Here is a 21,935-nt window from a genome sequence, read left to right as displayed (position 1 = left end):
TTTTACAACCATTTGCTTTATTTTTCCTTCATTTTGCTGCCGCTTTTTTTTTGCAACCACTTGCTTCGTTTTTCCTTCATTTTATTTTTCTTCATTTTTGTTCATTTTGCTTTCATTTGCTTTATTTTTCCTTCATTTTGCTGCTGCTTTTTTTTTTTGCAACCATTTGCTTTGTTTTTCCTTCATTTTGCTTTCATTTTGCTGCTGCTTTTTTTTTTGCAACCATTTGCTTTGTTTTTCCTTCATTTTACTTTGTTTTGTTGTTTTTTTGGTTTGTTTTTTTGCAACCATTTGCTTTATTTTATTTTTCCTTCATTTTGCTTTGTTCATTTTGCTGCTGCTTTTTTTTTCAACCATTTGCTTTGTTTTTTCTTCATTTTGCTTTGGTTTTTTTGGTTCTGTATTTAATGTTGGTTCGTTTTTGGTGGAGTTTGTTATTTATGATTATTAGCCTATCTTGCTTGCTTGCGAACTGTTGTGGTATTTTCCACAGGTGAATTACCATTACGAAGCCTCTGAACTCTCTGCTGACTTCTCTTCTCTGTCTGCTTTATGGTGGTATTCCATGGAAATGTAAATGAGCATCATCTGGCCCCCTTTTTTACTTCAGTATTATCTTTTCTCCTTCTGCTTTATGGTGGTCTTCCATGGAATGTAAATGAGGGCGCCTTTTTTACTTCGGTATTATCTTATTTTGCATGGTTCTCATGCTTCTATTGGCCATAATGTTCAGTGTTGTGATGAACGAGTGTTCTGATGAATGTAGGACGCAAGTATGAAGAAACATAATTATATTTATATAATCTCCTTTTTTGAAGAAATTTAATATTTAATTTGATACTTAGTTCTTGTTCTAATATCGTTGTGCATTTATTTATCTCCACTAACGAGATCCTTTTGATTAATCTAAAAGGATTTATTTATCCCCCCACTAACGAGATTCTTTTTTATTACTCTGAAAGTATCGGACTTCTTTGATTTAATCTAAAAGGAATCTAACTTCGTTCATATTGTATTTTATCAACAATCTTAGAATAAGATCGCTCTATTTCTTCACTCTCTAATTAAATAGTATTTTTTAGTATTATTTAGGCCGATCGCCACTCTGACAGATTTTTGAGACTCCACTTCCCATGTACCCGACAAATGGCTACCTTTTCTATTTTAAATATAAAATATGTATATAATCATATTCCATTGAAACCATTATTAAAAAGTCAAAACATAGTATCAGAAACCATTATGATAAAATTTCTATTAAAAAGTTAAATATTACATTAGAATCCATGATATGAGTATATGACAGCTATAAGCTGCACGGGAGAAATTGATATATCAGCTAACATCGAGACAACCCGTGATACCATTACATGACACCTTACAGGTAGAAGGAAGAACTTTATTACATGACACCTTACAGGTAGAGAAGGGAGAACTTTATATCTGCTAACATCCTGAGATAGATTGGAGATTAAATAACCCCCACCCATTACAAAGCGTAAGTCGATGGACATTAAAAAACCATGGTCAACGCCAAATTAGGAGGCCAGAGCAAAAACAATTTATAAATTATCGTAGCTAAACATTATATGAAGAGAGAAAAGTAGAACCACTTCTACGAATGAATGCCTGATGGCAATCTCACGCTCGCCTGAAGAAGACCAGATAAACAGGGACACGCTCGCTTGCAGAAAAGGACCAGATAAAACAGGGACACGCTCGCTTGCAGAAAAGGACCAGATGGGACACGCTCGCTTGCAGAAGAGAACCAGATAAACAGGGACGCGCTCGCTTGCAGAAGAGGAACAACAAAAGGGATGTTACTCGGGCCAGTTAATGAAGAGCTAATGAAGAACAGCGCCTCAATAAAAACCGACATTCCAAACTTTTCGGTTCATTATCCCAAGTGAATCACTTCATTAGAGAAAATGAGACCAGAAGAAATGAGAGTCGTGGCTCCTAAATGACCAAATACTTATGATAGAAGCCAAAGTTGCAGAAAAACTCATTCATAGCAGAGAGCTGAAATCACTGGCGCGTGAAAACAAGAACCTGGACAGTCTAATACTGATGAAGGCAGGAGGAATGCAGAAGGCCACTGCAATTGTCATGATCGAAGCCAAGTAGAACAAAGACCCATTTATAGCAAGTTGGTTTAATACTGATGAAGGCAGAAGGAATGCAGAAGGCCACTGGAAATTGTCATGATCGAAGCCAAGTAGAACAAAGACCCATTTATAGCAAGTTGGTTTAATACTGATGAAAGAAGAGGAATGCAGAAGGCCACTCCAAATTGTCATGATCCAAGCCAAGTAGAACAAAGACCCATTTATAGCAAGTTGGTTTAATACTGATGAAGGCAGGAGGAATGCAGAACGCCACTCCAAATTGTCATAATCGAAGCCAAGTAGAACAAATACCCATTTGTAGCAAGTTGCAAAGCCAAGTCTAATGAATGGCTAGACTGAAACCATGGAAAAGCATGGGAAGGCCACGAGCCACGACGAACACGATCAAATCGAAGGCACAACTATTTGGAGAAAAAATACAAAGCATGCATGCCACCTTAACCAGGGAGGGCGAGGAAGAAATTATGGCATATCTGCTGGATCAGAGAAAGTGGCCCCGAAGACAACAGTACAAAATCTACATGCCACCTTAAGTAACCATATACATTTCATCACGAGGAAGACATTATCACATGCGTTGAATTGTAGAAGGCGGCCCTGGTGAGTAGAAGCAAAAGACAACACCTCGGGGAAGACATTACGACATATTCACTGACTAGAAATAGATGCAATACAGAAGTGACACGCTCGCTTGAAAGAGTGACACGCTCGCCTGAAAGAGCGAAAACACGAAGCCCTCATCTTGCAAAAAGAATGCTTGAAGATACAACCAATGTAACGAAGAGCCAATCTAGAGACCTCACGTCCATGTCCAGAGATGTGTGGTCAATGCACAGCGGCATCTTGCAAAAAGAATGCTTGAAGATGCAACCAATGTAACGAAGAGCCAATCTAGAGACCTCACGTCCATGTCGAGAGATGTGTGGTCAATGCACAGCGGCAACCAGAGGTGGAAAAAAGACAGTCAAAGAAACAGGAAAGAGTGAAGACTATTGAAGACAGTAACCGATTCAAGAAATTAATGAAGATGTGAAAAGGTTAATAGAAAGAACCACTCCAGAGAACAATCCGTTACAACCATAACTGGAGCCTGTTGTGCCAACTCAGGCTATGCTGCAACAGTTGTTGAAGTTATGGGCTCCCAGAAAACACCAGCAGGAAAATATAACGATTTTAGGGCAAGCGAGAAGAAATATGTAATTTGAAAGAAATATCTTTCAAGTACAAAAACATATACGTTTACCTCTGAATTACAAAAACTATAAAAAATCAAGGTGAAAGATACAATCCGACGAATGGCATGGAAAAGTTGAAACAAGGAAAATATGAATTATACCCCAAGGGCTTTCAGGCACCAGAGAAACGGGTTCTGAGACCGTTCAGAAATTGAATGTTCAATGGCAAATATATCATTGGACGCCATTGAAATATTGTTTTGCCGCGTCAAACTGAACCTCTACAGCATAACCTTCAGATAACACTTGATACTTGATCTAGTACATCATCAGAAACAGAATATCGCTTGTCACAAAGATAGACCATAACAACAATTACACCTTCGAGTTACAGGGGGCAAAAAGGAAATATAATCTGTTTGAAATTGTAATCCGTTCTATTCCCACGGAGAATATCACGACTGCGTATTAATAAAAGCAGCACCATTGAAAGCACACTTTAAACATCAACTAAAGAACGGATCCGGATGTATGATGCCCCTACTTATGAATGGTTAACTTGCACCTCTAACAGACAGAGAATGAGAACATATACATGCAACTAAAAACCACTCATCAGAGCTTAGCAAACCTCCTGGATGATGTTTTCGACCCGAAAATGCGTTCTAACCCAGCTTCCAATCCACTGTCCTGCACAATTTATGCCTAGGGCTGCAGATTGTGGAGCATTCATAAAATATCGACGGACTAAACCTCTAAAGTTAGCCAACTCTACAAAGTACACACTCAAAAAGAATCTTAGATCTATAGACATGCGATAGTTTGTCATGCCTGTTGATAATATTTCATGAGAATTTTCTGCTTTCCATGATCCACTCGTTGCCCTGCAGCCCAAGGACCAATCCTTTCCTAAATCAGGCATAGCAATGATTGGAGACAAAGTTAAGGACAAATAGACTACATGAAATTAACTACAAATAATCCTAAATCAGGCATAGCAAGGATTGGAGACAAAGTGAAGGACAATTAGACTACATGAAATTAACTACAAAGAATTAAACACCAAACCCCCTATGTAGATCCTGTAAATTAAGGCTTCTTGAACAAGTTGAAAGGAAGCGAGGAATGATTCCGCTTCCTATGATCGAATTCCAAATTTAAATGAAATGCCCTGCAGCCCAAGGATCAATCATCTCTCAAGTCATGCATGCCAAGGACCAACAGCGATAATGCTAAATACTCGCAACGAAATAAAAATAACGATAGGAAAAACTCAACCACTGTCCCCTTTATATTGATACAGCAGCGACTGAGCCAACATTCTCCTGCCCTTAAACATGTAAACCATCTGATCAAGAGAAGCCCTGCAGCCCAAGGACCAATTCCTTCCCAAATCAGGCATAGCAATGATTGGAGACAAGATAGTACCAAATAGACTACATGATATTAACAACAAATACTCAAAGACCAAACCGCCTATGTAGATCCTGTAACAAATCCTAATTAAGGCCTCTTGAAGAAGTTGAAAGGAAGCGAGGAATCATTCCGCTTCCTATGATCGAAATCCAAATTTCGATGAAATGCCCTGCAACCCAAGGATCAACCATCTCTCAAGTCATGCATGCCAAGGACCAACAGCGACATTGCTAAATACTCACAACGAAACAAAAATAACGCTAGGAAAAACTCAACCACCATCCCCTTTATATTAATACTGCAGCGACTGAGCTAACATTCTCCTGCCACTAAACACGTAAACCATCTGAACAAGAGAAGCGTTGAAATGGACGAAATGATTCAGATAATACTCTCATTGGTGTGGACGGCTTTGTGGTGTCTAACATCCAATCTTCAGATCTAGCCAACCAGGTAGACCAACAAGCAGATCCACTTCGGGGAACCAAAACGCATGAGATCATATGGTCCTGTAATCAGCGACTAACAGGTTGCGCTTCTTTACAAAGCAAAGCCATATAGTTACAAAGCATATGCAACCCAATAACTGAGAACATGTAATAAGCCTAATTACTTACAGAGTCAAGTTTCCACAGATCTATTTTGATCCTCAAACCACAACAGAACAAACGAATTTAACCTAATCACTTACAGAGCACAAATTACCTGAATGAATATCCTAGATTTCTGAACAACAAATTACAACTTGTCGCTTGCCATCTCGAAACCTATGTAAAAGCCATCCCCAATCCACAATCCCATCCCCAGTTAACATCTCAACATAAACGGTTGTGGTATGTTAAGGTGTTAGAATATATAAGAAATGCAAAGAAATTAAAGATAGACAGCACCAGAAGAGAAGAGATGGAAGGAAAAGTAAAAAGTACTGAAATTAGGGAAAGAGAGCACCACTCAAAGAAAAAAAACCGCAGGCCTCTGCAATCTGGGAGGAAAATACCGAGAAGTAATGCTATAAAAAAACTGTACGCCTCTGTATGCTGGGAGGAAAAAGACCGACAAGTAATGCTATTTTAAAACTACCTGCAGACAACCGCAAGGAGGACGCGAAAGACAGAAGAAAACCAAAACCAATACCTCCCTTCGTTAGATGAGGAACATCCATCGCATTTCCCTTCCTTCCTTGTAATGTGAGGAAGGTAGGAAAGAAGCGAATGAATGTGATTTGCCAAGAGGTAGAACTCATCAATTTATAGGCAGAAGGGGTTAAATGGACGGTGAAGATGAAACGGTGGAAGAATATGGACGAAGGTGATCAAAACGCCAGCTGGAAAAGAAAAAGAAAGCATGGCGCGGATTGGATTCTTATCTTTTTTATGGACGAAGGTGATCAAAACGCCGGCTGGAAAAGAAAAAGAAAGCCTGGCGCGCATTGGATTCTTATTTTTTTTATGGAAGAATATGGATCAAAACGCCAGCTGGAAAAGAAAAAGAAAGCATGGCGCGCATTGGATTCTTATCTTTTTAACCACCGACTTATTTTAATTTGAAGGGCCGCGTTGATTCCAGAGATATGTTCCGTGGTGCATTGAGCATCTCTCAATTGCCATTGCTTAGAGGTCTTTGCGTGTACACGTAACCTCGATAGTTGCAATCAGAGGGTAAGTTGGAAAGCGAAACAATAGCATACTTGTAATTCAAAGGTAGGCTGGTAGGTTGCAACGTGATTGGAAAATTATTTAGAAACAAATTTTTCGCTTTGAAGGTTTTAATGGATTGTTCTACTTTCAGTGTAAGGTCAATGATTAATATTAATATTAAATTTAATAATAATAATAATATTTTTTAATATAAATATTATATTTAATTTTTTTTATTTAATAAGATATCAAATTTATATTTTCAAATATTATAATTTTGACATCAAAATATGTCTTTAAAGATTTAATATTAAGATTTCGATGAGATATGGTTTTTTTTTTTTTTAATTTATTTTACAATATTTAATTAAAATAAATATTAAAAGATTTTGGAACAAGTTTTTAGATTTTGTGTTGGAATTGTATTGTAATTTTTTTAATCTATATTGTTATTTTTATTTATATTTTGAAGTAACGTGATTTTTTATTATTATATTATTATTGGAGACTTGATATACTTATATATCTCCTTATATTGGGTTGTAAAATAGCAACTAGCATACCCTCAAGGTTAAGGAAAAGAGAGGAGTGTTTATTGTCTAATTTGAAGATAAGAAAATTATATTGGATTATTTATGTATAACTAACAAAAAGTTCATTGAACAAGGTCCATGAATAATGTATCTAAATGCTCCCCTACACAGTGTTATAGTTGACTTCTAAATATATACAAAAAATTTCACATTTGAAGACAACATCACTTAAAATCTAAACACAAACTAAAGTCATTTGTTAGTTGTTCTCATTAGAAAATATTAATGAGGGCTTAGTGTGGGTGTTTCAAATGTACATATGATCATAAATGAGAATAAATGTTAATTATTTATTCAAAGTAAATTTCCAAGAGAATAATGATGCTTTTATCACCATACCATTACTTAAAATCAATGAATGATGTATAAAAAAAATGGCCTTCACCAAGTTTCCACCTAATTTTTCTATATATAGCAATAGATTGTTGGCTTAAGAACAAACTACCTCAAATCATAAAATTATTAGCTATAGGTCATGCATGTTCAGTTGGACTCCATCTTAGTTTGGTTGTAGAATTAAAAGCTTGCATCAACAATCCAAAGTGTTTTTGCATTCCTTGTTTGCATTTTTCATTGTTTTTTTTTTAATCTAGGATAATCGGTAACTGGTGAGAGTTATCCTGAACAAGCCCAGGATCAAATCCAACTGGCTGCCACTATAAACCTAGGCTAGGTGCAATAGCCTACAAGCCGCACACAATAGCAATTAACTTATGCCTCAAAAAGCACTGAGACGTCCGCTCGGGGGGTCAACTTTAAGTATTTTTGGCTTTGAGTACTTTTTCTCATCTACTTTGTCTCATCATTATACATCTATTAGTGATGTCTACTCATAATCACATTACCCTACCTTTGTTTTAGTCCCATCCCCATTTCTTCTATCCCATGACCAAATCCTATCAACCATAATGTCAATTATTCAACTCAATTGAATATATATCATTCTCATTAGGGATACAAGCCTATAATTTGGATAGGGTTATTCAAACCTTACTATAGGCTAGCACCTAAACACGTGAAGTCTAGTCCCAAAGCCATTAACTACCTCAAACCATGAGATAGCTACAAGTCACATGAGTACAATATGGCTCCATCGTAGCTTAGGTGCAAAATTAATAGTGGTGGGAGGAATCAGTGGGATTGTTGCAGTCAGAGATCAAAGTGACAGAGGCTAGAGCAGTCAGATACTGAAGAGCACAGAGAAGGATTGACAACAGTGCAGAAAGCTGAGTCAGCAGAAGCGCAGAGTTTTCAGTCAACAGAGAATATAACAGTGAGAGACTTTGATGACAGAGGCATCATTCTGATTCAGGTTGGATGTTTTTTTGTTTCTGGAGATTGCTGGAGCAACAACACTAGAGAGAAGTATTGCATGCAGAACATTCCAAAGGTTCAGGATCGAGCTGAATTCCTTTCTTGTTGAGAGGGAGTGTTGAAAATAGCAACAAGAAATGTTAAAAATAGAATCCAAAATATTCCAATTTTAATTAGTCCTTGACTTAAAATTGTGAATTAAATTCGAATTTAGACTCACCAATTGCTTGAAAAATAATTAATTAATTCTTCTTGAGTTAATTAGCTGGAGAAATTCAAGTTAGAAATCTTTGTGAAGTCATGCAAGAGTTATCCCTTAAATTAAGGAGATTATCTCTTAATTAAGGAGATAAGATTGAGTTGTATTTCAGTTGAAATTAGTTAACTTAGTTTATTGAGTTAAGTCGAGTTAAATCAGTTCCAAACTGTTTGAGGAACTAATTGTGAGTTCAGTCAGTTAATGCGTGCATGCATCCAACTAGTGTACTCCAGATAAGTAAAGATCCTCTCATCAGTAATTCATGCATGTCTATTCAGAGAAAGATCCAGTTGAGCTAAATGTCAAGGACAAGTTACTATTAATTGCATGAGTTTTCCTATAAAGGAAACTCATCCATGCAAAAGGAATAAGGTTCCTTGAGGATTGCGTAGTTTTACAGGGTGTGAGATCAGTGTGAGTGATCAGTGTTACACTTGGTAACAGTAGGATCACCTAGGAGAAACAACACAAGGAAATAGGAAGCTTGGAGGGTAGAGGAGAAGGTTTGTGAGAAGCCTTGTTTGCCTGTGAGCATCTAGGAGGATTGTACTGAGAGTTGGTTAGTTGTGGGAGCTAAGGCTTTGTATTATTCTGATATATTTCCACCTTGTATGATAATACAGATAGTGGGGTTTTTAGTTGAGGCTTTCCCCTGAGTATTCTTCTGTCTTTCATGTGCTTCGATTCTTCTCTGGTTATATGTGTTCCGCTTGATCCTACTCAAATCTTTTTAAGCTTCCGCAAAATTGATTCTAGAAGTAGATTAAAGTATTTTGCTTCAGTTATATTGCATTATCAAGTTAATCTACAGTCAAAATTTCTACATTAGGCACCATACCTCTTTGCGCACCTCCAGTCGAATTGTCATGTCCTGCTTCAAGCTCTACATTTCAATGCAAAGATTTTGCAACTGCGCATGGATCTATTGAACCCCCAAATTCGAATCCTGCATCTATGTTTCATGCAGTCTCATTGCAATCTCCAAGGCCTCTGCCTGAGTTGTTATCTTCTGTTGTGATAACACAACCCTTAGGTGTGGCAGGAGTGAAGCCACGAACCATTCGCGGTGTTGTCCATCTGTTAAATTCATATTAGCTTCACGGATTTTACACTTCAATCTATGATCTAATTCCCAAGGTGCCTCGCCTAGTTTCATCGCGATTTCCTTGAACCCCACAATTAACTGTGCCTCAGATTTAGGCCTACTGAACTCTTTATTCAGCATAGTCTAGATGTCCGCCACCCCAATGTTTGGGTTATCATTAGAGTATTTAATGTACTAGGTTAGTGCATGATCCTGCAGAGCACTAACAAATGTTACCTTCTTCATGTGATCATCTATAACGCCCTAAGCTTCCCATACAACTTTCACAACGAACCAAAACTGGTTTGAGTCCTCATTTCCCAAGCCCTTGAACAAAGGCAACTTCATTGAATTCGCCATGCTGAACTGCGGTGGAGGTAGAGGTGGTACAAGTGAAGTCATAGGTGATGGTGGTGAAGTTGGAGGTGGTGTGGGTGGAGGTGGCAGTCGCGGGAATCCTTGTCTTATTAACTGAATAACACTTCGTAGAGAAGCCTGCACTACTCCCACTTCGTCACCCAATGGAGGTAAAATCAATGGACTATATTCAGGACCCTTTCTTCCTTCGGTCCTATAAGTATTTCATCTTCGTGTAGCTCCGAACATCAAGGTAGCTGCATAACCCATTTTTCGCACATCCAGGTATTCAAAGACTTTAAATACTTACCTTGTCGACCTTTGAAAAAGCACCGCTCCGCTTCGCTGTAGTTGACTGAGGTATCGACCGCGAATTCAGTCACAAATCCTCCTATGATGCGATCAAGCCAATGATCGACAACGTGGGTGATCTTATCCTCAGAGACTTCCAATCTCTATACTAATTCCGGGGTCTAGACAATATAACCGTCAAGTCTCCACCTTCCTTGGCTATCTGATAGCTTTTCGATCGACTTATATAGCTCAACCGGAAAGGAACAGAAAAATATGTCGTGTATTTCTATATATAGGTCCCGTCCAGCAACTGTTCCTTTGTCAGTGGCGGATTTCTGTTCTCCTGCGCCGCGAACTCATGGATCTTCCTATCCAACCAGTCTTTGATCTCTTTCTTAGTTGGATTCCAGTGATACGACATCACACATATCTTATGCATATTCTGGTCCCCACAACGGAACCATTTGTTGGCTTGGTGGGGCCTGACCCAGGGTCAACGTTAGTTAGCCAAACAAATCCCTACACTACTGGCCCTTTCGACATCAGCTTGCGAAGAACGGACCGAAGTCTCACCCGAATCAGTATAGGGGGATGTTGGAACTAAGTTTTCGCACCCTAAGATGGTTGTGACGTCAGTTTATTCCTCCTATTCCTACTTTCGCACAGGGCATTATGTTCTAGGGCTTTGTTTTCCTAGCCCTTTATTCCACCCTTCAATACCTCCGCGAAGGGGTACGATTGGCCTTCGTGCAACCCTAACCAGTGATTGATATAGTATTGGTCCCACCAAACCACCATAAATGGAGACTTTTGAAACCAATATTTAAACAAAAATAAATAACATTAAGTACAAATAAGTATTAATTTATGTCCAAAATTTCCCCATACATTACCTGGGCCCACAACTGTCCATAAATAGTATCTTACTACTTAACTCTGCAAACCATATTGACCCAACTAGAAAACAGCTAAAACCATAAAGGCTTCCAAAATGGTCTATTCCAGAAGTACAAAGTAGTAGTCACTTCAACCCCCACTCATCAGAACTACAGCTTTGCATCCCAAATAAATATGCCTACCTGCACAAAACAAAAGGGAATGTATGTCAGCCATAACTGTTGTGTTGTTCAACAATTAAACACCCTATATCATTCTCATTAGGTATATAAGCCTATGATTTGGATAGGGTTATTCAACCCTTAGCTATAGGTTAGCACCTAAAAACGTGAAGTCTAGTCTTGAAGCCATTAACTACCTCAAACCATGAAATGCTTTATAGCTACAAGTCACATGAGTACAATATGGCTCCATGTAGTTTGGGTGCAAAATTAATGGTTGGACCAGTGAATCAATGTGTTTGTAGGTTGAGTGTTTGATAGTGTCACTATTACTTGCACCATGGCCTGAATAATTGTCCTTCCCCATTGTAGGTTATGAATTCTCTTTGGATTTTGTTTTTTAAATCAAATAAGCCAAACATAACCAAACATAGATGAACCTTGTTGATGATCATTGGTGTAATTGTCCATAGAGGCATTACATAAGATCTTTGTTGCATCAAGCTTTTATAATAAAAATGACAAAATGTACACTACCATAAAGTAGAGCATGAAAGAGTCAATTCAATTGTATTACATTCATGGAATCTTACTTTAATGTAAGAGTATTAAAAATCAACTTCACCATTCTCTTTTTCAATCATCATTTTGAGAAACTCAAAATTAATCTTAATATAAAGAGGATCTAAGAGAATCAATTTAATCCATGATATTAAGGTTCATGTATACAATCATAATTTTTAAAAGCACACAATACATATTTTTAAATGCAATTTAAAGATGTACAATCCAAGCCTTGAATACTATAGGCTTCATGTATATGAAACACGATTTAAATAAATTTTGAGATTAAGATACATTCCTATGTTACAAGTAAATGAAAAGAATCGGATATCAATACTAGCGAATGTATATGAATAATGTTCAATTATGTGTTTTGAGTTGAAAATGGACAAATTTAATCTTAAAATCCAATATCAAAATATAGAATCTTCTATAAAACGTAACCCTATTCAAGATGAATTTCTCTTATTTTCCAATCTTTAACCCAAAAACCAAAGAGTACTATCAAATCTAATGATGGCATAAAACCCTATATGATATGATAGAGAAAAGATATTACAAGTACTACCATTGGTTTGTTTTGTTCATTTTGCTTTGTTTTTTTTTTAATTATGCTTTGTAGTTTTGTTTAATATCTTTGTTTTCTTTTTTTATTTAATTTTTAACCTAGCCAATGTTATTTAATTTTTTTACCTAGCTAATGGTTTCTTCATTTTGCTTTGTTTTTTCTTTTTTGATTTAATTTCTACCCAAAAAAAATGGTTTGTTTATTTTTTGTTTTTTAGATTTGTTTATTCTGCTTTGTTTTTTAGTTTGTTTATTACTTTAACTTCTAAGGTTGGTTTATTTTGCTTTGTTTTTCCTTTTTTAATTTAATTCCTTACCTAGAAAATGGTTAATTTTTTAACTTAGCTAATGGTTTCTTCATTTTGCTCTCTTTTTTTTTTTTTTTTTAATTTCTACCTAAAAAATGGTTTGTTTATTTTGCTTTGTTTTTTAGGTTTGTTTATTACTTTAACTTCTAAGGTTGGTTTATTTTGCTTTGTTTTTCCTTTTTTAATTTAATTCTTTACCTAGAAAATGGTTTATTCATTTTCTTCTGTTTTTTATTTTAACTTCTAAGGTTAGTTTATTTTGCTTTGTTTTTCCTTTTTTAATTTAATTCTTTACCTAGAAAATGGTTTATTCATTTTCTTCTGTTTTTTCCTTAATATTGTTTTGTTTTTTCTTTTTTGATTTAATTTCTACTCTAGAAAATGATTTTGTTCATTTTGAATTGTTTTCTAGGTTTATTCATTTTGCTTTATTTTTTTTAATTTAATTTCTAACCTAGAAAATGGTTTGTTCATTTTTTCTTAATTTGATTTCTAATCTAGAAAATGGTTTGTTCATTTTGATTTGTTTTCTGGGTTTGTTCATTTTGCTTTGTTTTTCTTATTTAATTTGCTTTGTTTTTTTTTTCTTATTTAATTTGATTTGTTCATTTTGCTTTGTTTTCTAGGTTTGTTCATTTTGATTTATTTTTTCTTTTTTAATTTAATTTCTAATCTACTTTGTTTTTTCTTATTTAATTTGTTTTGTTTTTTTTTTCTCATTTAATTTGATTTATTCATTTTGCTTTGTTTTCTAGGTTTGTTCATTTTGATTTGTTTTTCTTTTTTTAATTTAATTTCTAATCTATAAAATGATTTGTTCATTTTGCTTTTACTTTGTTTTTTTAAGTTTTTGGTTTTGTTTTTTGATTTTGTTTTTTGCTTTGTTTTCTTTTTAAGTTTTTTTATTTTGATTTGTTTTTACTTTTGTTTTTTTTCAAGATTTTTTCATTTTGATTTGTTTTTCCTTTATTAATTTAATTTCTTTCCTTTGGTTTCATTTTGCTTTGTTTTTTCTTATTTTGCTTTGTTTTTTTCTCTTCCTTCATTTTGCTTTGTTTTTTTGCCTTTGTTTTTTTGTTCTGTATTTTTTTGTGTATCTTTTTTGCCTTTGTTTTTTTGTTCTGTATTTTTTTGTGTATCTTTTTTGCTTTGTTTTTTGGTTCTGTATATCATGTTGGTTCCAAAAACTGGTTTTTTTTGGTTGAGTTTGTTATTTTTTGTGTATCTTTTTTGCTTTGTTTTTTTGTTTTTTTTGTTCTGTATATCATGTTGGTAAAACTGGTTTTTTTTGGTTGAGTTTGTTATTAATGATTATTAGTTCATTTTGCTTTTTTTTTGGTTCGTTTTTGGTGGAGTTTGTTATTAATGATTATTAGCTCATTTTGATTTGATTTTTTTTTTGTTCTGTACCTCATGTTGGTTCGTTTTTGGTGGAGTTTGTTATTAATGATTATTAGCCTATCTTGCTTGCGAACTGTTGTGGTATTTCCCACAGGTGAATTACCATTACGAAGTAGACTATACCCCTCTGAACTCTCTGCTGACTTCTCCTGTCTCCTTTATGGTGGTCTTCCATGGAATGTAAATGAGCACCATCTGGCCCTTTCTTTACTTCAGTATTATCTTATTTTGCATGGTTCTCAACGTTTATTGGCCATAATGTTCAGTGTTGTGATGAAGGAGTGTTCTTATGAACGTGGGACGCAAGTGTAAAGAAACATAATTATATTAATGTAATATTATATTAATGTAATATCCTTTTTTGTTAATTTGATACCTTTTAGTTCTTGTTCTAATATCGTTGTGCATTTATTTATCCCCATTAACGAGATTCTTTTTGATTAATCTAAAAGCATTTATTTATCCCCACTAACGACTTCTTTATTAATCTAAAAGAATCGGACTTGTTGGATTAATCTAAAAGAGTCTAACATAGAATAGTCCGTTCATATTGTATTTAATCAATAATCTAAGAATAAGATCGCTCTTTTTTTTCACTGTCTTTGATTAAAGAGTATTTTTTCGTATTATTTAGGCTGATCGCGACTCTTACAGATTTTATTGAGTCTATTTCAAACATAAATATGTAAATAATCATATTCCATTGCAAATCATTATTAAAAAGTCAAAACATATGAGAAACCATTATGATAAAATTGCTATTAAAAAGCTAAATATTACATTAGAATCCATGATATGAGTATATGACAGCTATAAGCTGCACGGGAGAAATTGATATATAAGCTAACATCGAGACAACCCGTGATACCATTACATGACACCTTACAGGTAGAAGGAAGAACTTTATTACATGTCACCTTACAGGTAGAGAAGGGAGAACTTTATATCTGCTAACATCCTGAGATAGATTGGAGATTAAATAACCCCCACCCATTCCAAAGCGTAAGTCGATGGACATTAAAAAACCATAATCAATGCCAAATTAGGAGGCCGGACAAAAAACAAAATTTATAAATTATCGTTGCTAACACTCTATGTAGAATCACTTCTTCCACTGAATGCCTTTCTGATGACAATCTCACGCTCGCCTGAAGAAGACCAGATAAACAAGGGCACTCTCGCCTGAAGAAGACCAGATAAACAAGGGCACGCTCGCCTGAAGAAGACCAGATAAACAGGGACGCGCTCGCTTGCAGAAGAAGACCAGATAAACAGCGACGCGCTCGCTTGCAGAAGAGGAACAACAAACGGGATGTTACTCAGGCCAGTTAATGAAGAGCTAATGAAGAATAGCGCCTCAATAGACAACGATATTCCAACTCATCGGTTCATTATCCCAACTGATTCACTTCACGAGAGAAAATTAGACCAGAAGAAATAAGAGTCGTGGCTACCAAATGACCAAATACTTGTGATAGAAGCCAAAGTTACAGAAAACTCATTCAAAGCAGAGAGCTCAAATCACAGGCGCGTGCGAACAGGAACCTTGAGTCTAATACTGATGAAGGCAGGAGGAATGCAGAAGGCCACTCCGAATTGTCATGATCGAAGCCAAGTAGAATAAAGACCCATTAATAGCAAATTGCAAACCCAATGGCGTGCACGCTAGACTGATGAAGGCAGGAGGAATGCAGAAGGCCACTCCGAATTGTCATGATCGAAGCCAAGTAGAATAAAGACCCATTAATAGCAAATTGCAAACCCAATGGCGTGCACGCTAGGAGATATGACAGTCTAATGAATGTCTAGACTGAAACCATGGAAAAAGCATGAGAAGGCCACAAATTTCGAGAAAAAATACAAAGCCTGCATGCCACATTAACCAGAGAGGGCGAGGAAGAGATTATGGCATATCTGCTGGATCATAGAAAGCGGCCCCGCAAAATCACAGTACAAAATCTACATGCCACCTTAACTAACCATATGCATTTCATCGAGGAAGACATTCTAACATGCGTTGAATTGTAGAAGGCGGCCCTGGTGAGTAGAAGCGAAAGACAACACCTCTGGGAAGACATTACGACATATTCACTGATTAGAAATAGATGCAATACAGAAGTCACACGCTCGCTTGAAAGAGTGACACGCTCGCCTGAAAGATCGAAAACACGAAACCCTCATCTTGCAAAAAAAATGCTTGAGGATGCAACCAATGTAACTAAGAGCCAATCTAGAGACCTCAAGTCAATGTCCAGAGATGTATGTTCAATGCACAGCGGCAACCAGAGGTGGAAAGAATACACAGTCAAAGAAACAGGAAAGAGTGAAGACTATTGAAGACTGTAGCCGATGCAAGACATTAATGAATATGTGGAAAGGTTAATAGAAAGAACCACTCCGAAGAACAATCCGTTACAACCATAACTGGAGCCTGTTGTGCCAACTCAGGGCATGCTGCAACAGTTGTTGAAGTTATGGGCTCGAAGAAAACACCAGCAGGAACATACAACGATTTTAGGGCAAGCGAGAAGAAATATGTAATTTGAAAGAAATATCTATCTGAATTATATAACTATCAACATAATCAAGGTGGAAGATACAATCCGATGAATGGCATGGAGAAGTTAAAACAAGGAAAATATGAATTATACCCGAAGGCCTTTCAGGGACCAGAGAAACGGGTTTTGAGACCGTTCAGAAATTGAACCACTACAACGCTTGATCTAGTACAGCATCAGAAACAGAATATCGCTTGTCTCAAAGATAGACCATAACAACAATTACACCTTCGAGTTAGAGGCAAAAATGAAATATTATCTGTTTGAAATCTAATCCGTTCTATTCCCACAGAGCATATCAAGACTAGGTATTAATAAAAGCAGCAGCTATGAAAACACCCTTTAAACATCTAAAGGACGGATCCGAATGTATGACGCCCCTACTTATGAATGGTTAATTTAATCTTGCACCTCTAAGAGACAGAGAACGAGAACATATAAATGCAACTAAAAACCACTCATCAGAGCTTAGCAAACCTCGTGGATGATGTTTTCGACCCGAAAATGCGTTCTAACCCAGCTTCCAATCCACTGTCCTGCACAATTTATGCCTAGGGCTGCAGACTGTGGAGCATTCATAAAATATCGACGGACTAAACCTCTAAAGTTAGCCAATACTACAAGTATACACTCAAAAAGCATCTTAGATTTATTGTGCGATAGTTTGTCATGCCTGTTGATAATATTTCATGAGAACTTTCTGCTTTCCATTATCCACTCGTTGCCCTGCAGCCCAAGGACCAATTCTTTCCCAAATCAGGCATAGCAATGATTGGAGACAAAGTTAATGCCAAATAGACTACATGAAAGTAACAACAAATACTCAAAGGCCAAACCCCCTATGTAGATCCTGTAACAGATCCTAATTAAGGCTTCTGGAAGAAGTTGAGAGGAAGCGAGGAATGATTCCGCTTCCTATGATCGAATTCCAAATTTAGATGAAATGCCCTGCAGCCCAAGGATCAATCATCTCTCAAGTCATGCATGCCAAGGACCAACAGCGATAATGCTAAATACTCGCAACGAAATAAATGCTAAATACTCGCAACGAAATAAAAATAACGACAGGAAAAACTCAACCACTGTCCCCTTTATATTGATACAGCAGCAACTGAGCCAACATTCTCCTGCCCTTAAACATACAAGAGAAGCCCTGCAGCCCAAGGACCGATTCTTTCCCAAATCAGGCATAGCAATGATTGGAGACAAGATAATACCAAATAGACTACATGATATTAACAACAAATTCTCAAACACCAAACCCCCTATGTAGATCCTGTAACAGATCTTAATTAAGGCTTCTTGAAGAAGTTGAGAGGGAGCGAGGAATCATTCCGCTTCCTATGATCGAAATCCAAATTTAGATAAAATGCCCTGCAGCCCAAAGATCAACCATCTCTCAAGTCATGCATGCCAAGGACCAACAGCGACAATGCTAAATACTTACAACGAAACAAAAATAACGCTAGTAAAAACCACCGTCCCCTTTATATTGATACTGCAGCGACTGAGCCAACATTCTCCTGCCACTAAACATGTAAACCATCTGAACAAGAAAAGCGTTGAAATGGACGAAATGACTCAAATAATGTGGACGGCTTTGTGGTGTCTAACATCCAATCTTCAGATCTAGCCAACCAGTTAGACCAACAAGCAGATCCACTTCGGGGAACCAAAACGCACAAGATCAAACGGCCCTGCAATCAGCGACTAACAGGTTGTGCTTCTTTACAAAGCAAAGGCATATAGTTATAAAGCATATGCAACCCAGTAACTAAGAACATATAATATACCTAATTACTTACAGGATCCTCAAACCACAACAGAACAAACGAATTTGACCTAGTCACTTACAGAGCACAAAATTACCTGAATGAATATCCTAGATTACTGAACAACAAATTACAACTTGTCGCTTACCATCTCCAAACCTATGGAAAAGCCATTCCCAATCCACAATCCCATTCCCGGTTCACATCTCAACATAAGCGGTTGCGGTATGTTAAGGTGTTAGAATATATAATAGTAGAAACAAGAAAAGCAAAGAAATTAAAGATAGACAGCACCAGAAGAGAAAAGATGGAAGGAAAAGCAAAAGGTACTGAAATTAGGGAAAGAGAGCACCACTAAAAAATCGTACGCCTCTGCAATCTGGGAAGAAAATACCAAGAAGTAATGCTATAGAAAAACTGTACGCCTGTGTACCCTGGGAGGAAAAATACCGAAAAGAAAACTGCATGCGGACAACCGCAAGCAGGACACTAAAGACAGATGAAAACCAATACCTCACTCCTCCCTTCATTAGATGAGGGACATCCATTGCGTTTCCCTTCCTTCCTCGTAATGTGAGGAAGATGGGACAGAAACGAATGAATGTGATTTAGCAAGGTCGAGAAGTCATCAATTTATAGGCAGAAGGGTTTAAATGGACGGTGAAGATGAAACGGTGGAAGAATATGGACGAAGGTGATCAAAACGCCAGCTGGAAAAGAAAAAGAAAGCATGGCGCGCATTGGATTCTTATCTTTTTGTACCACCGACTTATTTTAATTTGAACGGCCGCGTTGATTCCAGAGATATCTTCAGTGGTGCATTGGGCATCTCTCGATTGTCATTGTTTAGACGTCTTTGCGTGTACATGTAACCTGGATAGTTGCAATCAGAGGGTAAGTTGGAAAGCGAATGTTGATTTCAAAAACATAGTATACTTGTAATTCAAAGGTAGGCTAGTAGGTTGCAACGTGATTGGAAAATTATTTAGAAACAAATTTTTCGCTGTGAAGGGTTCTAATGGATTGTTCTACTTGTAGTGTAAGGTCAATGATAGTAATTCTTCAAATAAATTTGTTTTAATTAAAAAAATTGTTCTAATTAGATTTATTAATATTAAGTTCATTATATATAAACCCTAAATCATCTAAACAGTCAAATTCCTTAAAATATAAAGAAATCGATTTAATAATAATAATAATTTTTCAATAATTAATATTAATATTAATATTAGATTTAATAATAATAATAATTTTTCAATAATTAATATTAATATTAGATTTAATAATAATAATAATATTTTTTAATATAAATATTATATTTTTCGGATGCGAGTGAGTACTTTGGATAGTGGTACGAGGGTGGCATGGAGGGTGGGCGCGTGGCCACTCACAGCCGCCAGATGGATTCGTAGGAGGCATGAGTTATGGTTTCACACAAACATCTTAAATGCAGCATTAACGCTGCTCTCCCTTGATTTTGATTTATTTGCAATGGCGCTCGGCTTGGTCTTCATTCTTGTTTCCCCTCCGCACTCGTTCAGGTTCAACAAGGTGGCAGCTCCTCGCTCTCAAAACAAAACAGGGCAGTGTCGGGCTCTGGCTCAAGGTGCTGACAGTTATCAGTGTGTTCAGGCTCCTATTCATCCAGTTTGCATCTTCCTTTGTAGCCACCTCGCCATTCCCTCTTCGGTTGTTTGTTCTGCTCACTTTAAAATGCCCAGAGAGCGCACCAGGATGGGTTGCAGACGAGGCAGCTCTCGAGGCCGTGTTTCCCACCAGCCTTCCTCCACAACCTCGGACCCCTCGTCTGAGGCTTCGGAGTTCTGCTGTAATAGATATCCTGCAACCAGAAGTGGCAGGGGCAGGGGAAGAGGGCAAGTCATAACAGAAGTTTGCTCTCACCACTCACATTCGCACACAGCTCGCTTCTGCTTCCCCTGTACTCTAGGAAATTCATCCTTCATCGTGTCTGTCACCGTAGAAATGTGTGAGGATGTTGTGGGTTCGGGGGAGGTCAGTCATGGGGCTCCTCTGTGTTGGCATTATGATTCAAGTGTTGTCCTTGATGGCAACTCACTCAGAGATTGGTACAGGTGCTCAGAGACTGGTACAGGTGATGGCAACTTAACTAGTGGACAGATCTCAGTACAGCAGGACAAGAAAGAGATATACGCAGGTTCAGCAAGGAGAATCAGCGTGTACACGCAGGTTGGCTTCAGTAAAAGCGTGTACATGTGAAAACGTACCTTTGGTCAGTGGCAGTTAGTCCTTGGAAGTTGTGCCTATGGTTTTGGACCATGGTGTCTCGACGGACGTGTCGATCCCTAGTTTCGAGGTTGATGGTATTATGTTACTATGGTTTTGGCTCTTGGTATTGAGCAAGGCCTAAGGCTATATAAGGAGAAGATCACTAGGCCAAAGGCATGAAGGGTGAGTAATGAAGATCTGAGAAAGTGTGTGATCCAAGTGCTGGTTATGGGTTGGTGATCTGAACCAAGGTTTCACCCATGTGGAGGATGATGAATGATGGAACGAGATCTCAAGGCTTGGAATGATTATCTTCATATGGTTTGACTCTGGATAGACTAGATCTACTGACGCATGTTTATTATTATGATCTGGGTATGTTTTGATGTCTGATATAGCTGCAGAGTTTTAAGGTTGAATTTATAGATCTGTACGCGAGTTGGTTTTGGTAAAAGAGCGTATACACGCAGGTTGGGTTCATCCAAGTAGCGTATACAATGTGAAGTATGATATTTGAATATGGAGCTGGATCTGGTTGTTACTATGATTGTCTGGTTATTGTTGATAGGGTTACAGTGATTCAGAATTGGGTGTTTCAGTGATTGAGGATGCAGGTTGTACTACAATGATGATTGTCTTATGGATCCAGTATGAAAATGTATGAAACGTGGTCCCGGGTAGCTCGTAGGCCGGCACCTACGTACTGGTAAACATATCAGCCAGTACAAGAGCCAGGGGGTTGTAGCTCCCTTCCACTAGCAGCTGGAAAACGAGTAAAGAAGCATTTTGTAGGTAGGCACCTACGTACTAGTAAATGGATCGGCTAGTACAAGAGCTAAGAGGGTTGTAGCCCTCTGCAGGTTGTAGCCTGCGTGCTGGTAAAGGACTGCACCAGTACATTGTAAAAGAAGTTCTCATTAAAGAAGAAAGAGACAAATTGCAGCAGGTGGTTTTCACCCACATTGGGTTTCCACCTTATATCATGGTGTTCATGTGTGTGGCTTTTGTGTGATGATCTGTTCTGTTATACTGCACCTGTTTACTGTTAATATGCTTAATAATGTTCTGATGCATTTACTGAAGATAAGATTAACTGAATCATAAGATCTCTGGATATACGCTAGTTGCATTAAACACAGTCGCGTGTACACGCGGGTTCACTTAACTTAAGTCGTGTATATGTTTCTGAGTATGAAATTGAA

At 37.1% G+C, this 21,935-nt stretch overlaps 2 long non-coding RNA genes across 2 annotated transcripts; both read right to left on the bottom strand.

The window, feature by feature from the left end:
- Positions 1–1,225: 1,225 nt before the first annotated feature.
- On the bottom strand, positions 1,226–6,692 carry LOC149145698 (uncharacterized). Its single transcript, XR_016265183.1, has 2 exons — positions 3,029–6,692; positions 1,226–2,927 (listed from the first exon to the last, which is right to left on the bottom strand). It is a non-coding gene; the product is annotated as an uncharacterized LOC149145698 (long non-coding RNA).
- Positions 6,693–14,888: 8,196 nt separating this feature from the next.
- LOC149145697 (uncharacterized) lies at positions 14,889–19,146 on the bottom strand. The gene is made up of 2 exons (XR_016265182.1): positions 15,339–19,146; positions 14,889–15,304 (listed from the first exon to the last, which is right to left on the bottom strand). It is a non-coding gene; the product is annotated as an uncharacterized LOC149145697 (long non-coding RNA).
- Positions 19,147–21,935: the final 2,789 nt, after the last annotated feature.

The sequence above is a fragment of the Pinus tabuliformis genome, chromosome X, assembly GCF_031772625.1.
Source record: "Pinus tabuliformis cultivar Carrire ecotype Pingquan chromosome X, CPIR1, whole genome shotgun sequence".
NCBI classification, from domain to species: Eukaryota; Viridiplantae; Streptophyta; class Pinopsida; order Pinales; family Pinaceae; genus Pinus; species Pinus tabuliformis.
The sequence above is the reverse complement of the archived record's forward strand: the minus strand, read 5'-3'. Positions and strand labels throughout refer to the sequence as shown.